Here is a 14,549-nt window from a genome sequence, read left to right as displayed (position 1 = left end):
CCAGTGATTGTAGATTTGGACCTCCATTGTTTCTAGCTTGGGATCTCCACTGTTTCTAGATTTAAACCTCCAGTGATTGTAGATTTGGACCTTCACTCTTACTAGTTTTAGACCTCTACTGTTTCTAGCTTTGACTCTCAACTGTTTCTAGCTTTGGGCTTCCTCTGTTTCTAGCTTTGGATCACCACTTTTTCTACCATCAAAACATTATTCCTTTTACTGTATTTATAAATCACTGCTGACAAGATGAAAACCCGTTCAGACCCTCCTGTAACCTTCGACTTTTATTATGTTAATGGCGACTTCAACTTATTATATTAGACAAGTTACTGGGTTTTAAAGTCAGGGACAGAGGAACACCAGCCCAACAAGTTAAGAGCTGCTATGATGATTCGGCATTAACGTTTACATTACCAAGGCGAGTAAATGGAGATCAGATACAGATCAACCATGATCCAATTGAATGGCAGAACATGTTCGATGGGGTGAATGGCCTTCTACTATTCCTATGTTACTAATCAAGCCAAATAATCTTAAATTGCTAAGTGTTTCCCCTTGCATTGCCCGGATACCACCAAAATCAATGTGTTTATTTTGTTTTACAGTTGATTCAAAACATGAAGATCTTTCCTGGTGCAATATGTGGTTTCAAATTTCGTCCAAAAAAATGTTTACTTTTTTTGTGATCCTTTTGGTGACACTTGGTATATTTGGATATTTACTCTGCAACATTCCTGACCCTTGTCTTTACACAGAATTAAATGACACTTCCTATTTAATGTGACCTGATAGGAGATGTGATATCAGTCCCACATTTCTGGTCCTTCTCATCACCAGTGCCTAGGACTAGTTCGAAGCTCGCTCGGTCATTTGCCAGACCTGGGGGAGAGAGCCGACAACACAGGGCAAGAGGGTCATGACCTATATCCTGCTCGGGTACAGCCAGGAGCATCAAGAGCATCTGCTAGAGGAAGGTTTGCTGCACAAAGACATCATACAGAAAGAGTTCAGCGACACTTATTACTACCTGAACACCAAGGTGCTGATGGGACTGGAATGGGTGAGCCAATTTTGTCCGTCTGCCTCCTTTGTGATGAACACCGATTCAGACATGTTTGTCAATGTTGATTATTTAAGAGATCTCTTGTCGTGAACCAGTCGCAGGAACATCTACACCGGCCACATACAGAGATATGCAAGACCTGTCAGGGACAAATCCAGCAAATGGTACGTGAGTGAACAGGAATACTCTCTGGAAATGTATCTGCCATACTGCTCCGGCACTGGGTACGTGCTCTCAACTGATGTCGCCTGCCGAGTTTGGAACGTTGTGAATACCGTCCCGAAATTGAAACTCGAGGACGTTTTTGTCGGTCTCTCTCTGGCTAAGTTGAAGATAGCGCCGGTGGAACTCCACTCATGGCAAACGTTCCACATTTCAAAGGTCCCATTTTCTGTTTGTGACTTTTGTAAATTCATGGCCTCTCATAGGGTGAAACCCTCCAACTGCTGATCTACTAGAAGACACTGGCAGATGCAGAAACTGAGGACTGCCCTGGAGATACGTTAAGGGGGCCAACTTGTCCTTTGCCCCTCCAAATGCCACTTGCTCCAGTCCATTTATTGAGAGGCATCACTGCATGCTGTCTGAACCCATCACTGCGGCCGCAGGGGTGCAGGCAGAATACTCACTGCCCCTCCAAAATAAGCTGTGTCAAGTGCACTAAGGTGTTTCTCGGAGATTCGACAAGGTGTTACGGTTATCTACCCTTTATTGGAATTTGTAGATCTCCTTTGATTCACTACATTCTGTTCACTTTTAGGAAGGTTAGCTCCAGTATCGACTTCCATGCTGTAATTAAACGCTCCTTCCAGTTGTGGTGCTGCCGAGCCTCAGTTTGACATCTCCCACTTCCTCCGCCTGTATCAGAGAGAAGCCAAATCCACATCTCCGCTTCCCAAATTGCCATTTACCTCGATTTATGACCACAAATAATAATATAAATTCAAGATATGTAAAGATGTTCATTTTTAAGGGAGTTAGCCATTGAACCAGAGAGAAGATGAGATTAATTTTTGTCTCGCAGCAACTTCTTATGATCTGGAATGCAGTGCTTTGAAATGGTTGTGGAAGCAGTTTCAATAGTAACTTTCAAATTAATTGGATAAATTCTTCAAGGGGAAATCATGCTGGGCTATGGGGAAGGATCAGAGGAGTGGGACTAAATAGAGGCTCTTTCACAGAGCCGGCACAGAAACAAGTTTCTTGATCAATCAATAAATTTAATCAAAGAGATCGTTGAAAATAATATCTGTCATTTTTTTCAGTAACTGAAATGTCTAATCTTCAAAATAAGTATCTAAATAAAAACAAAAATATCATTTTCGCATCAACATCATTCAATCTAATGATTGCATTGTTTTAAATATTTATTTCAGGGCCTTCCATGAAGATTTGCCTTCAAAGCCTCAGCATATCTCAGAAACTTGGGTTTACATGAAGATTTTTAACCTTTGAATTGTTAAATAAATCTTTCAAAGTCACATGTACATTCTAAGATGTTCGAATTTCTGAATCCCAGAAAGCCACATTTCATATTTCCCCCAATTACCTAACAACAGTGCCGTTCTCTGTGTTCACAAACTTTTAGGCCACATTCCCAGTGCTCGCTGATCCCAAGTCTGGACTCAGTGCTCTGACACCCTGAGATCCCCAATCATTTTCCCAGGGCCCTAAAACTAATGCTAAACCGTGAAACCTCAATGTACAAAAAAAACGTCGCTCTTACAAAACGGAATCTATCCATTCCGCCCAATCAGTCAATTACTTTATTTACCCTCCACACGAGCAAATAGCTCCACATTGACCGCCCCTGTTCCAAAACAAGTTGCGAATTTCAAGGTAATTGACAGGAAAGCCAGTGACGTCATGAGGAAATATTATTTTTGTACAGCGAGTCGTTGTTATCGGGAATGCAACACCTGAAAGGGTGGTGGGGACAGAATCAATAGTAATTTGCAAAATGGAATTGGAAACGGCAATAACCGTTGCTGTAAAATCCGTCTCACGGCATGTTATGAAACAATGAGAGTTTATTCTGTCCCGTTACAAGTTTAAATGTCCCTGTACTCCTAATTTATAGGAGGGGGCAGTCTCTCACTTTATTTCCCCATTAAACTGGATCCACAACGAATTCAGCTGTAACTTGCGCGAAATTTTTGGCAGAGATAACAGAAGTTCTCTCCCCGAGCGGGGCCTCACACACAGCTGGAAGATTAACTGATGTTCCCGGGTTAATTGTCCCCGTTTAACCATAAGATGATGGGACGATAAAGGGTTACTCGATGCGGCAAATGTATTTGGAGATTTGTCATGGTTCATGTCGGGACAAGTGACAAAGGGCAAAAAGGGCGGCGTTCTAGCTGAGGGATTATGTGGAGTGAGGAGCTAAATTATCAACCAGGTCTTCAAGGGTGCTAATCTCAGCATTATTACCCGGGCCACGTTCTAATTGTTAAAGAGACAAGCAGACCAGAAAAGTGAACACATGGCTGGATGAGTGGTGTATGAGGGAGGGGATCCATTTCATGGGGCAAAGTACAGGGCAAAGAGATAGCCATACCGTTGGAACATGTTGTACCTGAACTAAGACAGAACCAAGGTCCTAGTGGAACGTATAAATAGCGAGGCAAAAACACATTATTCTCATAAATGGGGTGGGGGGAGGATTCAGTCATAAACAACAGTAAAAATTATAATTGAACGATAAAAAGGATTAGAGCAGATTGCAGGTCATGACGTGATACTCCAGTGAAGGGAGTACTAAAATAATTAAAGCAGTTACAGCAGGCGAGACAAATAAGAAAGGTGTTAAGTTGAACGGTGTAAGAAAGACCGCATCAGGTCAAATACGTGTGCTACGTACTAATATATGGGGTATAAGCAATACATTGAATGAATTGGAGGCTGCAATGTGTCAAATGAATCCGAGTTTGCAGATGATACAAAGTTGGGTGTGAAAGTAAGGTGTGAGGCAAATGCAAAGATGATGCAAAGCAATATAGACAGGTTACGTGAGTGGGAAAGAAAATGGATGATGGAATATAAGATGGAGATGTGTGACCTTATCCACTTTGGTAAGAAAAAGAGGAAAACAGAATATTTTTAAATGGTGGAAGATTGGGTCATTTTGGACTTCAATTGAAACTATGTGTCCTTCTACACTGCAAGTTAGCCTGCAGGTGCAGTTAGGAAAGCAAATGACATATTAGCTGTGTGGTGGACCTGCGAGAGGCATAGAGTCAGCGAGAGGAGGATAAAAAGAGCGTGGAGAGGAGGCCTGGTACCGGAGCTGAGCAGTGGACCTGTGAGAGGCACAGAGCCAGTGAGAGGAAGAATAAAAGAGCACGGAGAGGAGGACTGGGACCGGAGCTGAGCGGTGGACCTGTGAGAGGCACAGAGCCAGCGAGAGGAAGAATAAAAGAGCACGGAGAGGAGGACTGGGACCGGAGCTGAGCGGCGGACCTGCGAGAGGCACAGAGTCAGCGAGAAGAGGATAAAAAGAGTGCTGAGAGGAGGCCTGGGACTGGAGCTGAGCGGCGGACCTGTGAGAGGCACAGTGTCAGCGAGAGGAGGATATAAAGAGCATGGAGAGGAGGACTGGGACCGGAGCTGAGCGGTGGACCTGGGAGAGGCACAGAGTCAGCGAGAGGAAGAATAAAAGAGCACGGAGAGGAGGACTGGGACCGGAGCTGTGTGGTGGACCTGTGAGAGGCACAGAGTCAGCGAGAGGAAGAATAAAAGAGCACGGAGAGGAGGACTGGGACCGGAGCTGAGCGGCGGACCTGCGAGAAGCACAGAGTCAGCGAGAGGAGGAAAAAAGAGTGCTGAGAGGAGGCCTGGGACTGGAGCTGAGCGGCAGAAATGCGAGAGGCACAGTGTCAGCGAGAGGAGGATATAAAGAGCATGGAGAGGAGGCCTGGGACCGGAGCTGAGTGGCGGACTTGCGAGAGGCACAGAGTCAGCGAGAGGAGAGAGAGAAGTAAAAATAATTGAAGTGTGACGTCACCAGAAAGCAGGTAAGTGATTGGTTGGTGAATATTGCTCTCTTTCTCGCTTTTTTTCCAAATTTAATTTCCGTGTTTTATAGTTTCTAGGGTTCCTGTTGCATAGCGGTGAGTGCTGGTAAAGAAGGGCACTGAGTATATAATTTAATTGTAGTGTAATTAGCGGTATTGATTTGATTTAATTTAATTTGAATTAATTAAAGGGTAATTAATGGCAGAACTGCCCGGCTCTGTGGCATGCTCCTCCTGCTCTATGTGGGAAATCAGGGACACTTGGTGTGTCCCTGATGATCAAATGTGCGGGAAGTGTATCCAGCTGCAGCTACAATCAGACCACATTGTGGCGCTGGAGCTGCGAATGAATATATACTGAAGCATTTGCGATGCTGAGCACATTGTGGATAGCATGTATAGGGAGTTGGTCACACCGCAGGTAAAGTCTGCACAGGCAGGAAGGGATTGGGTGACAACCAGGCAGACTAGTAAGCGCAGGCAGGTAGTGCAGTGGTCACCTGTGGCCATCCCACTTTCAAAGAGATATACCACTTTGGATATTGTTGAGGGGGTTGGGTTCTCGGGAGAAGGCAGCAGCAGCCAACTTTCTGGCAGCATGGGTAGTCATGCTGCACAGGATGGGAGGAAAATGTGCGGGAGAGCTATAGTGATAGGGTATGCTATTGAAAGAGGAATAGAAAGGCGTTTCTGTGGCCACAAATGAGACTCCAGAATGGGATGTTGCCTCCCTGGTGCAAGGGTCAAGGATGTCTCGGAGCAGCTGCGGGGCATTCTGGAGGTGGAGGGTGAACAGCCAGTTGCCGTAGTGCAGATATGTACCAACAATATAGGTAAAAAACTGCATGAGGTCCTAAAAGCTGAATATAGGGAGTTAGGAGGTACATTAATAAATAAGCCCTCAAAGGTAGTAATCTCAGGATTGCTACCAGTGCCACGTGTCTGGTTAGTGTAGAAATAGAAGGATATTTCAGCTGAATACTTGGCTAGAGGATTGGTGCAAGGGGGAGGGATACAAATTCATGGGACAATGGAACCAGTTCTGGGGGTGGTGGGACAAGTAAAAAGTGGACGGTTTGCACCTGGGCAGGACCGGAACCGATGTCCTAGGGGCAATGTTTGCTAATGCTGTTGGGGAGGGTTTAAACTAAAATGGCAGGGGGCTGGAAACCTGTGCAAGGTGACAGAGGAAAGGTAAGCAATGGATAGAAACAAAAGGCAGGAAGGAGAAAAGCAAAATTGGAAGGCAGAGAAATCAAGTGTGGAAATCAAACAGGGCCACATTGGAGAATAATTCTAAACAGGACTAAGAGTGTTAAAAAATCAAGCCTGAGATCTTTGAGTTTAATGTGAGGAGCATTCATAATAAGGTGGATGAATTAGCTGCGTATATAGATGTAAACGGGAATGAGATCATTAGGATTATGGAGACTTGGCTCCAGGGGGACCAAGACTGGGAATTGAACATCCAGGGGTATTCAATATTCAGGAAGGAAAGGAAAAAAGGAAAAAGAGGTGGAGTAGTATTGCTGGTTAAAAAGGAGATCAGCAATAGTAAGGGAGAATATTAGCTCTGATGTTGTGGAAATTGTATGGGAATAGCTGAGCAATACCAAGGGGAAGAAACCGTTAGTGGGAGTTGTATACAGACCCCCAAACAGTAATGCTGAGTTTGGGGATGGCATTTAACGGCAAATTAGAGAAGCCTGCAATAAGCGCAGTGCAGGTATCATGGTTGACTCTAATCTACATATAGATCGAGCTAACCAAATTAATAAAAATACTGTGGAGGAGGAATTCGTAGAGTGCATACGGGATGGTTTCCTGGACCAATATGTTGTGGAACCGACTCGAGATCAGGCCATCTTAGACTGGGTATTATGCAATGAGAAAGGATTAATTAACAATCTTGTTCTCCGAGGCCCCTTGGGGAGGAGCGATCAAAATATGATGGAAATCATCTTTAAAATGTAAGAAGTCACACAACACCAGGTTATAGTCCAACAGCTTTATTTGAAGTCACAAGCTTTCGGAGCGCTGCTCCTTCATCAGGTGAAGTGGAGAGATGCATAAAGACACAGCTTATATAGTCAGAGAATAATGTTAGATGTTTACAGGTAATCTTTCTAACTGCCATTTATCACACCTCGGCAGAGAGATAATCACAGCAATCAAAGGTGTGAATGGTGTCCAAACAAGTCACTCAGGAAAACATTACATCAAAGAACAATGAGGTGGGGTCACAAGGGGTCAAGGACATTCAGCCTCTGATCTGCGGGTAAGCATTCTCCAAGGTGGCCTTTGAGACACACGACAATGCAAAATCGTCAAGCAGAAACTGATAGCCAAGTTCCGCACCCACGAGGACGGTCTGAACCGGGATCTTGGGTTCAAGTCACGCTACATGTAACCCCACCTGATGTAAGGTCATCCAGACTCGAGTCATCATTGGCTTATTCTCTCTACACAGATGTGGCCGGACCTGCTGTGATTTCCAGCAAAAAAAATGTTTTTTGTCTGTTTTTCTGTTTTTCACACAGACCCCAGCATCTGCAACATTTGACCCCTTGTGACCCCACCTCATTGTTCTTTGATGTAATGTTTTCCTGACTGACCTGTTTGGACACCATTCACACTTTTGATTGCTGTGATTATCTCTCTGCCGAGTTGTGATAAATGGCAGTTAGAAAGATTACCTTTAAACATCTGACATTATTCTCTGACTATATAAGCTGTGTCTTTGTGCATCTCTCCTCTTCACCTAATGAAGGAGCAGCGCTCCGAAAACTTGTGACTTCAAATAAAGCTGTTGAACTATAACCTGGAGTTGTGTGACTTCTTACATTTGTCCACCCCAGTCTAACTCCGGCATCTCCACACCATCATTAAAATGGAGAGTGAGGCAGTTGACTCAGAGACTAGGCTCCTGAATTTAACTAAAAGAAACTAGGAGGATATGAGGCACGAGTTGGCTAGGATTGATTGGTGAACGTTACTTAAAGGGCTGACGGTGTACAGGCAATGGCAAACATTTAAAGATCGCATGGATGAACTCCCAAATTTGGTCATCCCTGTTTGTCATAAAAATAAAACAAAAAAGGTGACTCAACCGTGGTGACAAGATACATTATGGATAGCATAAGAAACAAGGAGAGGACGTGTAATTTGGCCAGAAAAAGCAGCAAACCTGAGGGTTGGGAGCAGTTTAGGATTCAGCAAAGGAGGACAAAGGGATTAATTAAGAGGGGTAAAATAGATTATGAGAGCAAGCTAGCTGGAAACATAAAAACTGACTGTAAAAGGTTCTATAGATATGTGATGAGAAAAAGATGGGTGAAGTCATGCGTAGGTCCCTTGCAGTCAGAATCAGAGGAATTTATAAAGGGGAACAAAGAAAAGGCAGGCCTATTAAATACATACTTTCGTACTGTCTTCACAAAGGAGGACACAAATAACCTCCCAGTGATCTCGGGGAACATAGGATCTAATCAGAGGGAGGAATTGAATGACATCAGTATTTGAAGGTAAGTGGTGTTAGGGAAATTGACGGGATTGATGGCCGATAAATCCCCAGGGTCTGATAATCTGCACCCTAGGATAGTTAAGAATGCCCTAGAAATAGTAGATGCATTGCTGCTCATCTTACAAAGATCTATAGACTCTGTAACAGTTCCCATGGATTGGAGGAGAGCTAATGTAACCCCACTATTTAAAAAAGTTGGCAGAGAGAAAACGGGGAATTATGGACTGGTAAGTCTGACATCGGTAGTGGGGAAAAAGCTAGAGTCCATTATAAAAGATGTAAAAGCAGAGCACTTGGAAAACAGTGACAGGATCGGACAAAGTCAACATGGATTTACAAAAGGAAAATCATGCTTGACTGATCTACTGGAAATTATTGATGATGTAACTGGTAGAACATATAAGGGAGAACGAGTAGATGTGGTGTATTTAACTTTCAGAAGGCTTTCGATAAGGTCCCGCATAAGAGATTAGCGTGCAAAGTTAAAGCACATGGGATTGGGGGTAAGGTACTGTCTTTGATAGAGAACTGGTTGGCAGACAGGAAGCAAAGAGTTGGAATAAAAGGGTCTTTTTCCGAGTGGCAGGCAGTGACTAGTGGTGTACCGCAGGGATCAGTGCTAGGACCCCAGCTATTCAAAATATATATAAATGATCTAGCCGAGGGAACTAGATGTAATATCTCCAAGTTTGCAGATGACAAATAGGTGGGTGGGCGTGTGTGCTGTGCGGAGGGTGCTGAGAATCTCCCATATTATATTGACAGGTTGGATGATTGGGCAGATGCATGGCAAATGCAGTATAATGTGGATAAATGCGTGGTTTTCCACTTCGGTTGCAATACAGGAAGACAGCTTATTATCTGAACAGCAATTGATTGGGAAAAGTGGAAGTGCAACGATGCCTGAGTGTCCTTGTGCACCAGTCGCTGAAGGTAAGCATGAAGGTGCAGCTGGTAGTTAAGGAGGCATATGGTATGTTGGCCTTCATAGTGAGAGGATTCATGTACAAGAGCAAGGATGTATTGTTGCAATTTTACAGGGCCTTGATGAGACCACACCTTGAGTATTGTGTGCAGTTTTGGTCGCCTTATCTGAGGAAGGATGTTCTTGCAATGGAGGGAGTGCAGCGAAGATTCACCAGACTGATACATGGGATGGCAGGAATGACGTATGAGGAGAGATTGGGTCGATTAGGCCTGTATTCGCTAGAGTTTAGAAGAATGAGAGGGGAGCTCATTGAAACTTATAAAATTCTAACAGTACTGGACACACTAGATGCAGGAAGGTTGTTCCCGATGGCGGGGGAGTCCAGAACCAGGTGTCATAGTCTAATGATAAGGGGTAAGCCATTTGGGACTGAGATGAGTAAGAATTTCTTCACCCAGAGAGTGGTGAACGTATGGAATTCTTTACCACACAAGGCAGTTGATGCCAATTCATTAAATATATTCAAGAACGAGTTAGATATATTTCTTTAGGCTAAGGGCATCAAGAGATAAGTGGAGAAAACAGGGACATGGTACTGAATTTGGATGATCATCCATGATCTCATTAAATGGCAGAACAGGCTCGAGGGGCCGAATGGCCTACTCCTGCTCTTATCTTTTCTGTTTCTATGTTTCTATTACAAACCGATTGAAGTATAATATTAAATCAGTCACTCTGCAATTTTATACGTCCTTGCTAGGGATGTTGAGGATGGGGATGTTCATTGATCTTTCTCCCTCCGGTTAGTTGTTTAATTGTCCACAACCATTTATGACTGGATGTGGCAGGACTGCAGAGCTTTGATCTGATCCATTGGTTGTTGGGTGACTTAGCTCAGTCATTAGCATGTTGCACTGCTATTTAGCATGCATGCACTCCTGTGTTTTAGCTTCACCACATTGGCACCACATTTTCAGGTACGTCGGTTGCTGCTCCTGGCATGCTCTTCTATATGCTTCATTGAACCAGGGATGTTCCCCTGGCTTGATGGTAATGGCAGAATGATGGATATGCCAGGCCATTATAAGATCGCAGAGGGAACCTGGATCCAATTGATTCGAGGTTGAACCGTACTGGGGACAATAATTTCTCCTTATGCAGCACAAGCAAGGCTTAATACATTACACTGTTTGAGCAGTCGTTTGGAGAGGACACTTGAGACTTACATTAATCTGTTAATCTCCGGGTAGAAGCGCAACCGTGAAAAAGTTGCACCCTATGTCTCTGGTCACTCCTCTTCCTTTTTCTCCCGAGTGTCTCCTTGAATCTTCCTGAAATCTTCTACAAAATGACCCAGAAATTCGGGTCCCCATGCAAGAGTACACGCTGGGTACTCATGCATCGGCCCAACGAAAGTGCCGGTTTTGTGCATGCACTGCACATGCGTGGGAAACCGGAACTTCCATTCCCTTGAAAGAAGGGGTTGACAGGTGGAACGCGTGCACCAGAGAGGCAGTGCGTGCGCATCAAACTTACGTTTTTTTTGCAGGTTTCTCCGGGAGGGTAAGTCTCCAGCAGTTACACTTTTACAAAGCAGACGCAAGGCCTGCTTCTAACAAGGTAAGTGGTGAATTAATTAAAGTTAAAACATTTTTCCACAGGTTTATTATTCTTAAATACTTTAGCGAAAGATAATGTTATTTTTAGCCCCATTAGAATATGTAATTAATTTTTTCAAAATTTTAAATTATTGTTTAAAATAGTTGTTTCTTGTTATTTATAGATATTTAAAAAATATTGTCCCAGAAATTCGGGTCCCCACTCGAGAGTACGCTCTCGATACTCACGTGTAGGCCCAACCAAAGTGCCGGTTTTGTGCATGCACTGCACATGCGTGGGAAATCGGAACTTCCGTTGCCTTGAAAGAAGGGGTTGACAGATGGAATGCGTGCGTCAGAGAGGCAGCGCGTGCGCATCGAATTTATGTTTTTTTTGCAGGGTTCTCCGGGAGTGTAAGTCTCCAACAGTTACACTTTTAAAAAGTAGGCGCAAGGCCTGGTTTTGACAAGGTAAGTGGTGAATTAATTACAATTAAAACATTTTTCCACAGGTTTATTATTTTTAAATGCTTTAAAGAAAGGTAAGTTTATTTTTAACCCAGTTAGAACATGTAATTAATCTTTTCAAAAGTGTAAATTATTGTTTAAAATAGTTATTTCATATAATTCATAGTTGTTATAAAAATGTGATTTTGTAAAATTAATTGAAGTTTTAGTGATGTTTTGGGGCTTATAGTATTTATAGGTTTGACAGCTCTTCCTGTCAAATTTATGAATGAAGCATTCCCTGCTACCATTGGTTCTCCATGGCCCACATGATCCCAAGGGATGCTTTGAACTAACTACGCCCCTGCTATACGCAAGCACTATGCGCCGGCAGTTGCAGGTGGCCCAGGATTGGAATACCACGGGGGCCCACAGCACAACGTCCAGCGCGCAAGGTAAGTGCAGGTTAGAGGCTTGTGCCCTCGGGAAGCCTCTGACACGAATTTCTGGGCCTTTGTGTCTGTTAAGATCCCCCTGTTATACACTTACTCGCATTCAAAACCTTTTGGACTCTTACTGTGCAATTGCTGGCTGCCATCCAAAAGCCCTCAAATCAAATCACAGAGATGCCACGTCCGCTCCTACTTGGCTTACGCATGTTCTAGACATAAGTGAATAATACATCAACTGTTTTTGACCAACAAGACACATATTTGGGTTAATTATGGCAATACAACGGCACATGTCTCCAGTTTGCAGAGATATAGCGTCCTAGCTGTTTCTGTGAAAGGCTTAGGTTTTCGTTTCGTTGGAGAAGTCGTAACATTCCATTACAGTGGCAGCTACACCTGACCTTGCCTCTCAGGCTAGTTGCACTCTATGTATCATCCTTACTGTGGCTAATATCCACCTTTCACCCACAACCTCCCTATTCGGCTATAGCAATTCTCTTTCTCATCCATAAGCTTACAGCATAAGTACATCATTTTAATTATAAGCGCAATGATTACAAAAATATAATTCAGGTTACCATTACATAAAAATGATGATAACAGATTTCTACATTTAATTCATATACATGATTATAACCTCATTACAGATGATTGGATTGGAGGCAGTTATAGAGTGGTGTTCCCCAGAGGTCTGTACAAGGACCATTGCTTATCTTGATATATATTAATGACTTGAGCTTGGGTTTACAGGGAACAATCCAAATTTTCAGATGACAGAAAACTTGCAAGTATAGTGAACAGTGGGGAGGATAGTGGTAGACTTGAAGAAGACATAGGCAGGTTGGTGAAATGGGCAGACACGTGGCTGATTAAATTTAACGCAGAAAAGTGTGAAGTGTTACATTTTGGTGGGAAGAACGAGAAGAGGCAATATAAACTAAAGTGTACAATTCTAAACTGGGTGCATGAATAGCGAGACCGGAAGGTGTAGGTGCTCAAATAGTTGAAGGTGGCAGGGCAGTTTGAGAAAGCGGTTAAAGAAACATTCGGTATCCTGGGCTTCATAAATAGAGGCATAGAGTACAAAAGCAAAGAAGTTATAATGAAAGTATATAAAACACTGGTTCAGCATGAACTGGAGTATTGTGTCCAATTCTGGGCGCCACACTTTAGCAAGAATGTGACGGCCTTAGAGACATTGCAGAAAATAATTCCGAGAATGATTCCAGGGACGAGGGAATTCAGTTACGTGGATAGACTAGAAACACTGGGGATATTCCCCTTAGAGCAGAGAAGGTTGAAAGTAGATTTCATAGATATATTCAAAATCATGAGGGGTTTAGACGGAGTAGATAGAGAGAAACTGTTCCCATTGGCGAAAGGGTCGATGAACCAGAAGACACAGATTTAAGGTGATTGGGAAAAGAACCAAAAGCAACATGAGAAATATTTTTTTATGCAGCGAGTGGTTAGGACATGGAATGCACTGCCTGAAAGGCTGGTGGTGGCAGACTCCATCGGAGCTTTCAAAAGGGAATTGGATAAATACCTGAAGGAAAAAAATGCAGGGCTACGATGAAAGGGCGGGGAAGTGGGACTAGCTCAAGTGCACCTGCACAGAGCCAGCACGGGCTCGAGCGGCCGAATGGCCTCTTTCTATGCTGTAAATATTCTGTGTTTCTATGATTATCGATATTTATTATAAGATATTAAATCAATATTCTAAAATCCAATTAATGCATGATAATCTTGCACCATGGCTTTACAGATTGTGGTCTTATCCAATTTTGTGGCTGCTGATGGCGCACGGCGTCTAGTAGAAGCTATGTTTTGAGCTGCTAATTCTGTTCTGAATCATTTAGCAAGGTGGTCGTGCCACACAACACGTTGGAGGTTCTCCGCAGTGAATAGCCGGCACTTCGTCTCGACAAGAACTGTGCGGTGGTCTCTCCTAAGTATACTGTCATAAACAGATGCATCTGCGACAAGTAGATTGCTGTGGACGAGGTCAACTAAGTTTTCCCTCGTGTTGTTTTTCTCACCACCTGCCCCAAGCTGAGTCTGGCAGCTATTTCCTTCTGGAGTCGGCCAATTCGGTCAGTAGAGGTGCTACTGAGCCAGTTTTGATTTTGGACATTTAGGTCCGCCTCTCAGAGAACATTCTGTGCCCTTGCTACCCTTAATGTTTCTTCCAATGGTGTTCAACATGAAAGAGCACTTCTTCGTCACTGATGGAGGCTGGTATGTGCTAATCAGCATGAGGTTTGCTTGCCCATGTTTGGCCTGATGGCATGAGACTTCATGAGGGCCGCAGTCAATATAGAGTATTCCCAGTGCCGCAACTTCACGAATGCATACCACACTGTTGGCACATCTTGGAGGTTTCTCCTGCTGGTGGGACAGCACATACCCACGGATGGTGATAGAGGAGCCTTGGACATTAGCTGCCTGACTGGGCTTTTGGCAGGTGGTGAGAGAACAATCACGAGAGTAAAAACTACTTGACCTCGTCCTCACCATCT

General features: G+C 43.6%; 1 pseudogene; it reads left to right on the top strand.

The window, feature by feature from the left end:
• The first annotated feature begins 778 nt into the window (after nt 1-778).
• On the top strand, nt 779-13,938 carry LOC147082186 (beta-1,3-galactosyltransferase 5-like; annotated as a pseudogene).
• Nucleotides 13,939-14,549: the final 611 nt, after the last annotated feature.

The sequence above is a fragment of the Somniosus microcephalus genome, unplaced genomic scaffold (assembly GCF_052327205.1).
Source record: "Somniosus microcephalus isolate GS21.2 unplaced genomic scaffold, FLI_Smic_1.0 scaffold151, whole genome shotgun sequence".
Lineage (NCBI taxonomy): Eukaryota > Metazoa > Chordata > Chondrichthyes > Squaliformes > Somniosidae > Somniosus > Somniosus microcephalus.
Note: the sequence above shows the minus strand (reverse complement) of the source record. Positions and strands in the feature narration are given on the sequence as shown.